At 35.8% G+C, this 15692-nt stretch overlaps 1 protein-coding gene across 7 annotated transcripts in view; it reads right to left on the bottom strand.

Moving 5' to 3' along the window:
- The window catches only part of EBF1 (EBF transcription factor 1), a 453042-nt gene that overhangs the window by 152036 nt on the left and 285314 nt on the right, over positions 1-15692 (bottom strand). The window lies entirely within an intron of this gene.

Genomic DNA, 15692 nt, shown 5'->3' with positions numbered 1-15692 from the left:
ATGGGAAAAGGGATTAAAACTGAAACCCGCAGAGATATGTTTATTCATGCGACCTCTTACAACCAAATATAATAATTGTCTGTTAATTGCAGTTTCAGCTCCCACCTCATGCTTCGACTTGTGAAACAGCAATCAGCCAGCTCCTGTTTAATCCACCTATTATGTTGACTAATTAACTTTGCTCGACAGTTTATTTCTTCCTCCATTATCAGCCCCTGTCAGCCGCAAGCACAGGGCTGCATAGGGGAACCTCGGGCTCTTTGATTGATCACCGATAGATTGACATGCAGATTAATTTAATTAGAATCACCTCACTTGAGAAATGAAAGACAATGGCAAAGGGGCTAATAGATCTGCTCTCATAATGAGGCAAGCCTCCAGAGCGAAGGCTGAGGATTTCTGATTTATTTTGCTGAATTCCCCAGTTGTTTCGAAAGGCTCTTGCCTTTTAATTGTTCTTGGTTTTGAGAGGCGTTCGCCTCTGAAGAGGTGAAATGCTTTACAAGGATTGGCAAACACTGTGCCAGCTCTGGGAGGAAGCCACCTCTCTGCGTCGGCCAAGGAAGGCAAGGGGGAGATGGGGCATGCAAAGGACCTTTGGAGACTCCAATTTCATCATCAGAGTGGGACAAAAGGGAAAACTTTGGGCTCCTGGCCTGGTCCTGCAGAATGTCAACCCTATTATTAGGCCTCTCACCAAAGGTAGAACACTAAAAAAGACCCTTGTCCACCCCCACCCCGAAGAGATCTGGCCCAAATCAGTCAGGAGAAAATATTTTCACTTAATAGACAATAGCAAAAAGAATGCTTTCCATCTAGTAATAGCTGTGACAACTACTCACAGAACCACCTTATAATGTAATGAGCTTTTTGTTGTAATCTATATTAAAATACTAGTGAAATGATTCAGAGCCCTTTCAGGGATCTAGGCTTCTCTACTTAGTCATTTACAAAACCTCAAATCCCAGCTAAATTCATTCATGAGAGGGAAGAAGGCTAAATGAGAGTAAGCATAAGAGGCAAGTTCCAAAGCAATCTATCACTCCATTTATGACTGGACTTCAGACAAAGTAAGCTTCTTCAAAGGCCCCTTCATTTACAGGTTATTTTTTTTTAAAGTTTTCTAGTTTGGTTTTTTTTTTTTTCAAAGAAAAAAGAGATCAGAAACATTCCTTCAGAACCTTCGTTATTTAAAGAAATTGAAATTCCTCTATTCTATTCTTCTTAGTCAGAAAGGAGACTACTTGGGACATTTTAAATTACATAACACATCTATCTGTGTCTTTCAAAGACCACAATAAAGTGGTCAATGGAGTCGTTAGCTGAAGAAACTATAAAAGGAATCCCAAACGGTATCTGTTTCCAGTGTCAGGAAATAGAGAAAGTGGTTACACTCTGTGTATGTCTTTTAAAAAAAATACTTCACTGTGCACCTGTAGGCAATCATAAAAGTGCCACAGGCTTAATTCTTAAAATATTTGATGTGTTTTAAAGAAGTCCCATTGTCATCAAAGTTTTATATTTGACATAAAGGCTAAGGACAAGTATTAACAAAAAATAATTCATACTCTCCATTTTCCTTCATTTCATCAAGAGAACTCTGTGTATGTGTATCATGGAAGGATTATTCCTTGTATAAGACGATTAGATAGATGAGAAAGATAGCAATAGATGGACATGTAAGCACAGTTTTAGATATGGGGACGTGTGTGTGTGTGTGTGTGTGTGTGTGTGTGTGTGTGTGTGTGTGTGAATGAGAGAGAATGAATATCTCCAGGATCTTTATATTCCTTCTTTCACCTCCTTTGATCTTCAGTGTTCTTAAAAAGACCAGTCTAACCTGTCTGCAGAACATAACCATAACTGGAAATAGGGAAAGACAAGGAAATTCTTACATCTTTATTTAGATGCCACAAGGCTAAGCAGATAGAATACAGGATTTAGGATAAAAAAGTCTGGTTTTAATAACCTGGCTCTGTCACTTACTAATTTGGACAAGTCACTTCACTGACCCCCTTCCGTCTCTCATCTCTAAGTAAAATGCTTAGAAGTGTTCTTAAAGGTCCCTTTTTGGCTGGTATATTTTATCCTATCCTGTTCTATTTCCATTTTAAATATTAGCTATATTTATACACAATACATTTTTCTTCCCCTGCCTTCCCACATTGATTTCCCTGATGCAAAAGTCTACCTGCAGTATTCTCTTGCTCAAAAGTCATTTAGTGCTCCCAATTGCTTGGGATAAAATAGGAACTACTTAGCCTTGAGCTGAAGGTTTTAAGACTTGCTTTTAATCTAGCTTTTCAGGATTTCTACCCCTCTCACACTATTTTCTCTTTCACTAGATACCAATTGGTACTACTCAATTTTTTCCACTCTTGCCTTGCTCTCTCACATCCAGTTTTCACACATCCTGTCCCCATATCTAAAATTGCCCTTACATGTCCATCTATTGCTATCTTTCTCATCTATCCAATGGCATCATGCAAGGGATAATCCTTCCATGAAACTTTTATCACTCAACTAGATCTCTTATATACTTAGTGTAGAATATGGTAAGAGAAGTCAATTAATCAGGAGAAATATTTTGGAATCAGAGTCTTAGATTTGAATTCTGGCTTTACCATTTACTCTATATGACCTTGGAAAAAACTATGTATGGGCCTCCATTTCATAATCTGTAAAATGATGGGGTTGAACTAGATGATGGTTTAAGGTCCCCCATCCCTATGATCTTAGTCATTTTGTAGCTAGTACTGTGTTAGCTAGGTGATATAGTGAAGAGAGTGCTAAACCTGGATTCAGGAAGACTGAGTTCAAATCTGGTCTGAGACCATGTGATCATGTGCAAGTCATTTAACCCTATTTTCCTGAGAAAACTGAGGTGAAAAACTGTAGAAGTAAACTGTAAAATGAGCTGGAAAAGGAAATGGCAAAGCACTCCAGTATCTTTGCCAAGAAAACCTCATAAGGTGCCATGAGGTGTCAGCTATAACTGAAAGGACTAAACAACCATTCTTTGTACAATAAAAGTTAGCTACTATTTATATAACTTTGAGATCTGCAAACACTTTATATATGTTATCTCATTTGATTCTACTTATGAGGTTGGTACTATTATTATCCACATAAGGAAAATGCCCAGGGTCATGGCCCACCCCCTCCCAGATACAGGAATTGCAATTGTAGGAATTGAATAGTTTTTCAACTTTGTTGTTGCTATTCAGTCATTTCATTTTTGGTCATATCTGGCTCTTCATTACCCTATTTGGAATCTTCTGCATTTTGCCATTCAGTTCACCAATTTGCTTCTCCAACTCATTTTACAGGTGAGAAAACTGAGGTAAACAGGGTTAATTAACTAACTTAAGGTCATATAGCTTGTAAGTATCTGAAAGCAGATTTGAATTCATGAAGATAAGTTTTCATGACTCCAAGTCCAATGTTCTACCCATTGTGCCATCTATCTGCCCAATTTTTCAACTAAAATCAATAGTCTATGACTAGTACTACCACTACCCCTACCACTGCTACTATTTCTATCATTACTAATAATTTTACAAATGTTGGCTACATTGAATTAAATCTACTTTCTCAAATCTCTTTATATTTGAGAAATAATCAAAACATAACTTAAATTAAAATATATTTTCTATAGATCAAATTATTAAAATAAAGATGAAATTAGTAGATGTGGAATCAGTATCAAACCATCCTTGAAAAAAGTCTTGGGGCGGCTAGGTGATGCAATGGATAGAGCACTGGCCTTGGAGTCAGGAGTACCTGAGTTCAAATCTGACCTCAGACACTTAATAATTACCTAGCTATGTGGCCTTGGGCAAGCCACTTGACCCCACTGCCTTGAAAAATCTAAAAAAACCAAACAAAAACAAACAAAAAAAATGAAAAAAAGTCTTACAAAAAAGAGCAGCTTAATATAAGATTAATGAAATGCTGACATATTCCTGTAAATAGAGGAATAAATCAGGCAGGCCAAAACTTCAACTCTTCCAATTTTTGTCAACAAAACAGAACTTTTATTTTAGATGAGCATATATGGAAACAAGCTTAAGACTTGAGACTCAACCTCCCTAAAATGTACCTTTGTTAGAGAAGAAGTAATCAGGATTTGGGGTTACCTAGAGAAGGACTTTCAGTAAAAAGTCTTTAAAATCAGTTTTGCCAATTCATTCTTTAGGCAATTATGGGGTAATGGACAGAGCCCTGGGAGTCAAAAGACATAAGTGTGAGTCCCATTTCTGCTAGATGATTAGCAGCCCCTAAAGAGGGTAAGCATCCTGAGCATCCCTGGCTTTGTAATCTGGAGTAAACCATTCTCTTTTTCTGCATATAGGACTAATCATCTTTACTCCATTTGCACTGTTGTGAAGATTAAATGAAAATGTGCACACTTTATAACCCATAAAACTGCATAAATTTCAATTAATAATATTCTCAAATTTAAATCTGAATCCAACAATGAGATTATACTTGGTAGGAATATACTTGTTAAGGGACATCACCTCATTTATTTGAATGAAGAACCTTGGGGCTTCACTTTGCTTTAACAGCAATCCATTAAAATCTGCATTCTGATGAATACTGAGAATTTTACCCTTGTCTGCCAGCTTCCATACCCTGTCTGAATCCAACTAACCTCCCAGACAATATTTGGGACTGGGGTAGAGGGGAATGGTAAATTAACTGTGGACTTGGGAGGCCTCTTTGGCTCATAACTGTGGTTTGGAATCATGTTAGTTTTATGCTTCACTAGATTTGTGAGACAAAAAAAAAATAAAGATATACAACGGTATTCTCATGGGCAACAAAAAACTCATATCCCAGAAATGCTTAATTTGGAAAATTCAGACAGAGGATACTTGATCCTTATCTAGCAAAAAGTTCAAAATAATATCTCCCTCTGAGTATTTGGAGGTCCCATTTATAAATGATAGCTCATATTCTGGGTATCCTATCTAAGCTAAGTTATTTCTAGTTTCATTATCCAGAAATTACAACCTCTTTCATTGTGCCTCTGACTCCTAGGCTCAACAATGAATTTCTGCAGCTTAATGGACTTTGATCTTATGACCATGTGATTACAGATTTAGAGTTATAAGGAAATATAAAAGCCATTTATTCTACCCTCTAACTTTAGATGAGGAAACTGAGGCCTAGAGAGGTTTAGTGACTTTCCCAGTTTTAGGGAGGTAGTAATTAATGGAATAGGAATTGAACCCAGCACATTTGGTTCCAAATAAAATAGTATCATACTGTCTACTCTGTATGTTATTAAGAAACATACACCATGGGTGAATTCTATTTTTCTTCTTCACTGACACTAGTTTTAGTTAACAGTACTCATTTGTAGAGACAGCTAGGTAGCCCAGTAGATAATTCTCTGTTCAAATCTGGCCTCAGATACTAGCTGTGGGACTCTGGACAAGTCAATTAAACCTGTTTGCTTAAGTCCTAAGCTTGGATAAGAAAATGGCAAGCCACATCAATATTTCTGCCAAGAAAAACCCAAAATGCAATCACAAAGACTTGGGCACAACTGGACGACAATAAAAACTCATTTGTATCTTAGGTTATTTGCTGGGCTTAGCTATAATAAAAGTGTACTGCTTTAAAAAAGAAAAAGAATTTTCAAAAACTAAATTTGATCTTTACCAAAAGCTCAGCTCCCCCCTTGATCATCACCCTACCACAACACACATACACACACACACACACACACTCACACACACACACACACACACACACACACACATACACATACACACACAACTATGATTTCAAATGAAATTTGGTTTATCAGTCATGACACCTGTTCTATTTGGTTGCTGGTCACTTTGTGGTTTTAGGCTTGTGCATCTTAGTCCTTTTCTCAGCTTCTCTCTCAGGGGACCTTGTATGTCCTCGCTATTGAAGCATAACCTCTACCTCATGTGCAGATTTGCAAGCAGACAAAAGTGACTAAATTCAAGCTTGAGTGTCAAGATGACATTAACACAAGTTAGCTTCTTCATGCTGGTGTAGACATTATGACAGAGAGGTTCCAAAGGGCTATGTCTTTCAGAATTCCCATAATAAGTTGCAAGCTGGGGATAACAGATATTAGACAATAGTTCAATCATAAAAAAAATTTGTCTTTAGATAGTAATGTTCTTTTTTTGATTTCCCTCCCAAAATAAACAAAGTTCAAAACTCTCAGCTGTTCAATTTTGGGTGAATCACTCTCATAGGGAAAATATCCATAAATAGAAATGAGGGGATTTCTAATATAGAATTTGATACTAGACTTAATTGGATAGAAAAGTTTGGTCCTGGAGTCAATCTGTCATATGGTTTGCCTCCTTTGGGTTTTTTCTTTTAATTTGTACATGGATTTAGAACCCATGCAGGCAAGACAACAACAGCTCCAGCTTGGAGCAAAAGAATTACAAGAAGGTATCAAGTGAGCCTCAGCCCATCTCCCTGTTCTACCTTCCTTAATCCATCCTCATATAGACATATTGCCATTCATTTCCCCATCACAGAGCAGCTAGTATAGTAGATAAGAGGACCAGAAGTCAGAAAGATATGACTCCATACACTTACTAGATATGTGACCCTGGGCAAGTCACTTAACCTCTTTGCTCTCAGTTTCCTCATCTATAAAATAGAGGCAATAATAGCATCTACCTCCAAAGTTGTTGTGAAAATCAAAGGAGATAATAATTGTAAAGTGCGTAGCCTGACTAGTCCCTAGATGTGTTAGTAATCATCATCATCATCATCATCATCATTATTATTATTATTATTATCATCATCATCATCATTATTAAGTGATAGAATGGCTAGAGTGCCAAGTTTACCGTCATGAAGACCTGAGATCAAAACTGACCACAAACATTACTAACTATGTGACTATGGACAAGTCTACCTATACTCCTACCTCAGTTTCTGCATCTATAAAAATGGAAATGTTATTATACCCATCAATCTCCTAATACTCTTGTGAGGATCAAAAGAGATAATATCTGTGAAACAACACAGCATCAAGTACATAGTAAGTATTAGTTCTTATTTTTATCTTTCCTGACATCCTTTCTCCTGAGTCACTTATTCCTTCATTATTCTAGACTCAGGCTCCCTTCCCTTAGCTTCTCCTACTTTCAGACAATACTTGACCTTTACATATTGGAAGATTTGTCCACCCTTGTAAAGTAAAAGATTTCCTAAGAACAACTGTTTACAGTAATTTCTCTTGCATTTTGTTCTTTTATAAGACACCTAAATGGCATGAACTAAAATATTTTTTTGGAATCTGTAAGATGGCAAGATGTAATATTTTCTACAAATAAAACTCATTCCCAAGTAAAGAGGCAAAAAGAGTTCAGAATAGAGTTGATGTGAGGGAGGAAGAAGCAACAATTATTTTGGATGAGAAGTATGTATTGATAAATAACTAGCTATAATAATTTAACACTTGATTTAAGTTAGAAAATACATGGAAAAGGGTTATTTGGGTAAATGTAAAAAGTTTGTTTAAAATGCTCAGGTAACTGAATTTATCAATTCAAACTTTTTTTAAGTGACACCCAGAGCTCTCCAGTATATTTTTTTCTGAACCAAGAATTCAGTCTTCAAACAATTCATCAGTAATCTCTTTCTCAATCACTTTTTTTTTCCCATCTCATTTTGCTATGTGAGGGCATTCTGACTTTCCTTTGTCATTTGTGCATCAGCAGGAACTAATGATGGAGAAAGGAGGAGAAAAGTTAAGATATATCTGGCTAGTATTAGGGACAGGAATGGATAGGAATCTGGATTTACAGACAATTAGGAATAAACAAGGGGGGGGAATGCCACCTTTCATAGAATGAAGAATATTTTTAAAGTAAGCTTAGATATCATTTAATTCAAATTCATCTTAAAGATGAATAAACTAAAACTTATTAATGTTTTCTGACATACCAAAGATGATCCAGAGATTCAATTAGTCAACAAATATTTATTGAGACCTAAACTATATGCTAGACACCTTGTTAGTCATTGGTATACAAAAGAAAGACAAAAACACACTAACTTGTCCTCAAGAAATTCACATTCTAAGGGGTGACTAGGTGGCAGCTAGGTGACGCAGTGGAAAGAGCCTAGATTCAGGAGGATCTGAGTTCAAATTTGAACTTAGACTTAATGATTACCTATGTGACCTTGGGCAAATCAATTAACCCCATTTGCCTTGCAAAAAAAAAAAAGATCACATTCTAGTGCATTAGGGGAGAGTTGGAATAGAAACTCAGATCTACCTCTGGATCCAGGGTTCTTTCTACCACATCTCCCTGCAATCAGCCCCACCTGAGCCCTAATAACTCCCAGAGAATCAAACCAGCAGGGTTATTTCATGGATTAAAAACAATTAGGAAACATCAATCTAACCAAAACCACTCAAATGCTTGCTTTATTTATTTTGAATTTTCTATAGAGATGACAATATTTAATATAGAAAAGTACCTACTCTGGATGCAGAGCAGTCACTTATCAAACACCTCATAAGGTTTCCTTTTCTGTGATGCATCCTTTCTCCCTGGGCATAGCATAAGGCTCATGCCAAGACGATAAGCCATAATGGCTTAATATATCAGGTTGAAAATCCACCTTTTGTATTTACCATGTTATGTGAATTAATCCTGCATTCTGAGACTATCATTAGGGCTGCTTTCAGTATAATTAATCAGTGTGATGTAACTTAGTGTTATTTTCTATGAGAAGGTTGATCGGAGCCCATGCTCTCTGCATTTTATCGGTATGAAATGTAATTGTTAGATGTGCTATTTGTCAAAACAATATAAATTCATTCAAAAGAATGGAGAAAAAAGTTCATGTGGCAGGAATAGCAGGGGAAAGGGAAGAGAAAAAATAAAGATGAAATATTGACCTTTAAGAGCAAAATTAAAGGCGGAGGTCAAATATATATTTTTAAGAATCTCCTAATTTTAGGAAATAGTTTGAGTGTGTAGATAAACATAGATTCTTCTTAACTCATCTAATTCACTAAAAACTCCTAATTTTTACATAGATTTTAGGGTCCCTTTGAGATTCTAATTTTTTTAATGTTAGAGAATAAGACAGATAAAGGATAACTGAACCAAGAGTGATGGTAGAAAGGGCAAAATAAGTCAATCATCATCTAAGCAAACATTCATATTTGTGTGTAGATATTGACAAATGGGTGTTCATAAGTATGACTTTTCATAAATATGTTTTAGAATCCACAAGGAGCCAGAAAGGGATTTTAACATGCCCCAATTTCCATCAGAATTATTTGATTGCATTTTTCTCTTTTTACTGTAAATAGATACTGTAAACTGTATATTTAGTCACATGACATAATAGACAATCTTAGGTCAGAAAGTCCTGGGTTCAAATCTCTTGCAAGTAAGTTGCCGAATAGCATTTGGAGAAGAAGCAGCCTCAACAAGTGTTCACAGCACCAATGAAATTGTAGTTTCAGGAAATAAAAAACTTTCCCAAACTTGAGAAAAGTTTGAAAATTAATATTTTTCTATGCATTTCCTAAATAAAGATACTATCGGGCACTAAAGTCAGATGTACTGTCTTATTTCTTTCATTTAGCACCCTTACCCCAGGAATGTTTAGACCCAATAAGGATTTAAATTTTAACTCTCAATTGTCTGGCTCTTGTCAGTTTAGGACCATTATTTTAACATAGTCCTTTGACAGAACCATTTTGCTGTCAACATGAAGAGTGCTGCTCATTAGAATCAAAATTAAAGCACCAGGTTGCTTGCCCCTTAATGAACCCCAACTCTCTTCTGTTTCTCACCAACTTACTCTACCCCCCCAACCCATCCTCCATGATCACTGAATGAAGCCTGTATCTCAGGATTTAAGTAAGTTTACTACCATGGAATAGGGAGTTCAAAAGAAAACATCCAAAGGAAATTTTTATTTTTTTAAGTACTGATTCTAATGGATTTTCTACAAGCTTGAAGTCCACACTGCATTAAAGTATAAGCAGTACATGGCTGTGCTGAAAGTGATTAATTTCTTGAAAATGCTAAGGTCACACTAATTGACATGACCCACGTAATTAAGCAGTCTCTGTTTACACACTCACTGTGAAGCTCCGCTAGGTTGACAGAATGTCTTTACAAGTCAAGAGATCAACAACCTTCCTCATGTCTTCCCCAGTCACCTACAGAAGCTCCTGATTGCTGTTCTGAGGAGACATGCTATGAACATTACCATATGAAAATCAGTCCCAACTGGTGAACATACCAAATGGGCCGCAAGGGAAGGAGAGCATCGATGGCGAGCTGGTTCTGCGATTGGAGAGAACACTCTTAATAGGCACAAGAACAGTTTTCAATCAGATGTTTCCTGGACTTTGGGTTTTCAGTGTAACTTATAAAACTCTCATCGGTATGTTAAGAGTAGACTGGGTTTTCTCATGGCCAAATGAGTCAACAGAAGTCATCTGATTACAGTTCTCCTTTTACAGTGCAAAGAGAAAAATGTAATCAGATAATCCAGATGGAAATCAGGGTTTGTTAAAATCCCTTTCTGGCTCCTCAGTGGATTCTAGCACATCTTTATGGAAAGCCATTGTGGTTTGGGGGTCAAGAAAAAGACAGGAGCCCCAGGTATGCCAGTAATGCCTACTGATGTTAAGGAAGCTTCTGAATGTCCTAAGATCTGAGTCACCCAATCTGTTAAAATGGAGCTAACTTAATCATAGACCGAATATATTACAATGCATGTACTTCTATCCCTTATCCACCTGGATCTCTCTTTGCTCACATGCCAGGAATCTTTATCTAAAATTTAGACTAAGCTGTGACTAAGGTAAACAAATTTTTCAAAGCCAAAGAGCTCTAGTCAAAAAAATGGTAATAATCAATTCCAACTATATAAAGATTAAATACTGTGCTAAAGCAAACAGCAGAAAAATGAGCAAAATTAGGAAACATAAATGATAGACTATAAAGAATAGTCAGAGAAGAAAGGTTTGCAACATACTTCTGCCATTTTTACAACCTAGACCCTGGAGAAGCAATTTAAACTCTCTGGGCCTCAGTTTTCCCATTGGTAAAATGAGATTGGATTATATTGATTCTAAGGACTCTTGCAGCTCAAAATCTTTGAACCCTAATCTATGAGCCAATAGTTTTATGAGTAAAGAAACTGAATAAAATATAACTAAAGCAACAGAAATTACATCGAAGGATGATATGTTAAATGTATAAAGCAAAGGCTTTAATTTAGACTTAAACTAAACTTGAACTTAAAAATGTTTTTATAACTGTATTTCAATATGATTGTTTTCTTTGTAATTTCATGTCCTTTAGTTTTTTTTTGGGGGGGGGTTGCAAGACAATGAGGTTAAGTGACTTGCCCAAGGTCACACAAGTAAATATTAAGTGTCCAACACCAGATTTGAATTCAGATCCTTCTGACTTCATCCACTGCACCACATGTACTTTTATGTATTTAAATTTATGTATTTAAAAATAGTATTCTGCGAAAGCAAAAACATTATTTTGAGAAAGCATCCATAGGTACGGGAGATAGACTGTTGGACCTGGAGTCAGGAAGACCTGAATTCACATCCAGACTTCTTTTAGGCAAGTCACTTAACCTCTCTTTGTTTTAGTTGTCTCAACTATAAAATAGGGATAATAAAACACTACCTCCCAAAGTTGTTGTGAGGATCAACAAGATAATATTTGGAACATAGGAAATACAATGCTAATGCTAGCTATTACCATCATCATAGTTATTTTTATTATTACTATTAACATTATTATCATCAGACTGCCAAAAGGATTCATGACAAATAGAAAAATTAAGAATTCTAGCTATAAAGGATGCTGATCAGGTCTTATGTTTATTTTGTGCTTTACAGTCTAAAAATTTTCATATCTATTGTCTTATTTCATATTAGATAGGAGGTAGATAGAGTAGGGTTCATTAACCATGTCTTACATACATCTTACATTTAAGTGTCTTGCCCAAGGCCATACAGCTATTAAATGGAAGAAGACCTGATATCCAAACCCTGGTTTCTTGACTCCAAGTTTATAGACCTTTCAATGGGGTTGTAATAGCCAAATGGAATACACTACTTAATGGACAATCTTTTGGAACCTAGTTATGCTATTCCTTGAAAAATAGAAATACAATAGTCTCCTCACTTGGAAGCTTTCCCAAATTAACAGAAAATTCCAGGACTGCCAACTTTCTTAGTTTATCAGAATGACCCTTTAAGGGTAAAAAATATATGTAACTACTAAGTTGAAAAGCTATCTAGACATTCTAAATAATTATGGACCTATCTTAAGATAGGTTTCTAGCTGGGGTGGGAACTGCTTTCCTTCACCGAGAGGTTCTCCAGTCTGAACAGCTGTCCAACCCTGCTTTCAGTTTTCAGAAAGCAAGGTAAGTATTGAAAGTTTATAGATACCTAGTCTTCCAATGTCACTCAAAAACATTTTCAAATTTAATCCTAGCAAGCACTCAAATAAATATTAATCCTGGTATTCCAAATCTATTTCCTAATGTATTATAGTTATGTAGCCCAGGGTTCAATTACTATACAGTTCAGATGGATCTTGGGTAACTGTTATATATGTGCCTGTTTGATTCTCATAATAGACTTTGGGCTCCTGAAACATAGTAATAACTTTTAAAAAAACAGCTGTTGAGCTACAATGTTGCACACCGTGGGATCTTCTAAAGCATCCTGTTAACTAACATCATCATTACTATTATTATAACCACCCCAAGAATTCATTGAAGTGAAATGCGGAATCTATCTAAAGGGCTTACCGAGTTTAGCAAGAAGTTTTATATTAAAAATCAATTTTATTTCATTAGCAAAATATTTGGGAAGGGAAACAGTTCCTTAAGCAGCTTTAGCAAAAAGTAAAAATTTTATGCTAAGCAGAAACCTCTAGTCTTTAAAAGGAAAATCTTATAGTTTATTTTGTATCAATTTTTTGGCACAGTCCACCAGGGGGCTCTTCTTCCAGAAACCTGCACCTTGATTAATACAGTCTGTTAAGTCTTAAGAGAAAACCCTGAATGACCAAGGTAACTTCACAGTGGGGCCCAAATACTTAGAGAGAGATGCTATTTGCCTTTCTACTTTTCTTTCTTTTGAGATTTCAAAAGCTATTAACAAGATGTAATCCTAAGGGATTAGTAGGGGACACATCTCCCCAGTCTTCTTTTCAGGACTTGAGAATCAGATACTCATATAATACTTGAGTCTGATGGGACATTTGATGACATCTAGCCCAACTCCATCATTTTGCAGATGAAGAAACTGTACCCTAGAGTGACTGAGTGATTTACCCAAGGTCAGACAGCATATCACTGATAAAAACAAGAGTACAAAAGAAGTCTCCTAATTCCTACTTCAATGTTTTTTTTTCCTACTTTCTCAGAGCTACTTAAGCGTTTATGTCCCCTTAGAATTCAAGCAATGAATCCTGCCAAGGGTGGCCAGGAGCCTCTAGTAATCATATGCTTCCTTTCACAATTGTGAAAACTAAAGCAGAACTAATATTAGCAAAAACATCAGGAAAAGCAGTGAATACTTAAGTAGTATAAAAAATATATCATATCTGTGGTTACACCTTCACCTATTAAATCTTTGTGTTGCGCAAATGTGGATTATTAGTAGCATTGCTCAAATGAAGAAATTGAGGCATGTACATTGACCTAACATCTTGAAAAAGTAAGCAATAAAATGAGAGAAAATGAATAACAAATAACTAGTCACAATACTATCTAATCCCCTAAATGAGAAAGAACCTCAGAAGTATCTAGTCCAATTGGATCATAGCAAGAATACTTCTCTAGATCTCTAACAACAAAGTATCCAAAATCCACTTTAAGATTTCTTTAATGATGAAGACCTCACTAGTTCTGTGGAGAGAGAGGGGGGCACACAGAGAGTTAGAGAGAAAAAGAAATTGAGAAACTCAGATTGAGACAGTGACAGAGACAGACAGAGAAAGAGAAAGAGACAGAAAGAAACAGAGGAACATGTAAAAAAGGAATAAAAAATATTATTTACCTCACAAGATTGGTGTGAGAATAAAATGAGTGAAGATATAATAAAAAGAATAGGAGTAGTGAAAGAGGGAAAGAGTGGGGAGGAAGGGAGGGGTTTTCTTCTCTGCCAGGCTCCAACAAGTTTTATATATGTCTCACACAGCACCTGATACAGAATAGGTACTTAAGAAATACTTGGTGAATGAACCAATCAGTTCTACCTATTGTTTATCTCCCCCTAAAAAATCAAATACCTAAGATCCAATATCTCCAGTCCTTCTTGTATAGTCTTTCCTGGTAAATCCTTCTAATACATACTGCTGAAGATCATACCCCTTTTGCCCAAGCTTTTATTCCTTTCCCCACAACTTACTAAAGTCTAAACTCCTTTAGTTGGCTTTCAAGACATTTTTATAAGAATCTTTCCATTTCCTTTTCCATTCTTCTCCATTCAGCTTGTACTCTCCTTATTCTATACCTTTGTTCATATCATTTTCCCTATTTAAATTGACTTCCTTATCCAGAGATCCTTCAAGGGATAAACTTTTACATTGTTATAGGACAAAATATTTTTCCTAGGCTAGAACAGACTTAGAGTGTAGACTATTTTTCTATAAGCATGGATTTCTGGAAAAGAGGCAAAACTTATAAACTTTATTTAATCCACTGAAGGTTTTTTCGATTTGCTGACCGAACCATTTATCTGTATGGCCAAAAAAAGATTTAGCATCATTGCCTTACCCTGTCTATGAAGGCACAAGAAAAATATATGGTTTGGAAATTTCAAAGGAATCTCTAAAGATAGGACTTTCAAGTTAAAACGCTTAAGGACTGGATCAGGTGAAAGGGTTTATTCTCCCTCCAGGTTGCCTGTCTATTGGATCACTGCCTGGTCAAGGGAGCAGAGTGTTAGCAAATGATGTCTCCTTCCCTAGAAGACTTTCAACTTGCTAGAATTGAGAAATGCTGAGAGAAACTCAGAACCATGATTGCACTTGGGAAAATCATGTAGTGCTCTTAAAAAACCAAATATTATTCTAAAACCAAAGTTCATCTTTTTAAAATACTATATTCTTCCAATGGCATTTCATTGTTACAAGCTATAGAATACTATGACCTCCAAAGAATTAAAATGGTGAATCAGCTAAAAAAGTAGAGAGACACATGGTGGTCTTGCCTGTAGAGGTAGTAAGATAGCATAATGGAAAGAGCATTGGATTTGGACTCAAGAACATCTAGCCTTTACTTACTTAGCTGTGTAACTCTAGGCAAGTCATTTAACTTTTATCAACCCCAGTTCCCTCACCTATAAAATGGGAATAAAAATATTACCTACCTCACAAGATTGGTGTGTGAATAAAATGAATAAAGGCTTTATATAACAGTAAAGCATTTTACACACACATATATCTATATGCATGTAAAATGCTTTAATTTTATATATATATATACTATATATATATATATATATATATATATACATTCTAGGTATGATTGTTATGATGATAACTAAAGAATTGTTCAACAGTATTAGTGGAAAAAGCATTGCCAAAGAGCTATATAACCTGGTTCTACAATGAGTGCAAAGGAAGAACAGCTTACAGGCTCTAGTGACATTG

Source organism: Macrotis lagotis, chromosome 1, assembly GCF_037893015.1.
Source record: "Macrotis lagotis isolate mMagLag1 chromosome 1, bilby.v1.9.chrom.fasta, whole genome shotgun sequence".
NCBI classification, from domain to species: domain Eukaryota; kingdom Metazoa; phylum Chordata; class Mammalia; order Peramelemorphia; family Peramelidae; genus Macrotis; species Macrotis lagotis.
The sequence above is the reverse complement of the archived record's forward strand: the minus strand, read 5'-3'. Positions and strand labels throughout refer to the sequence as shown.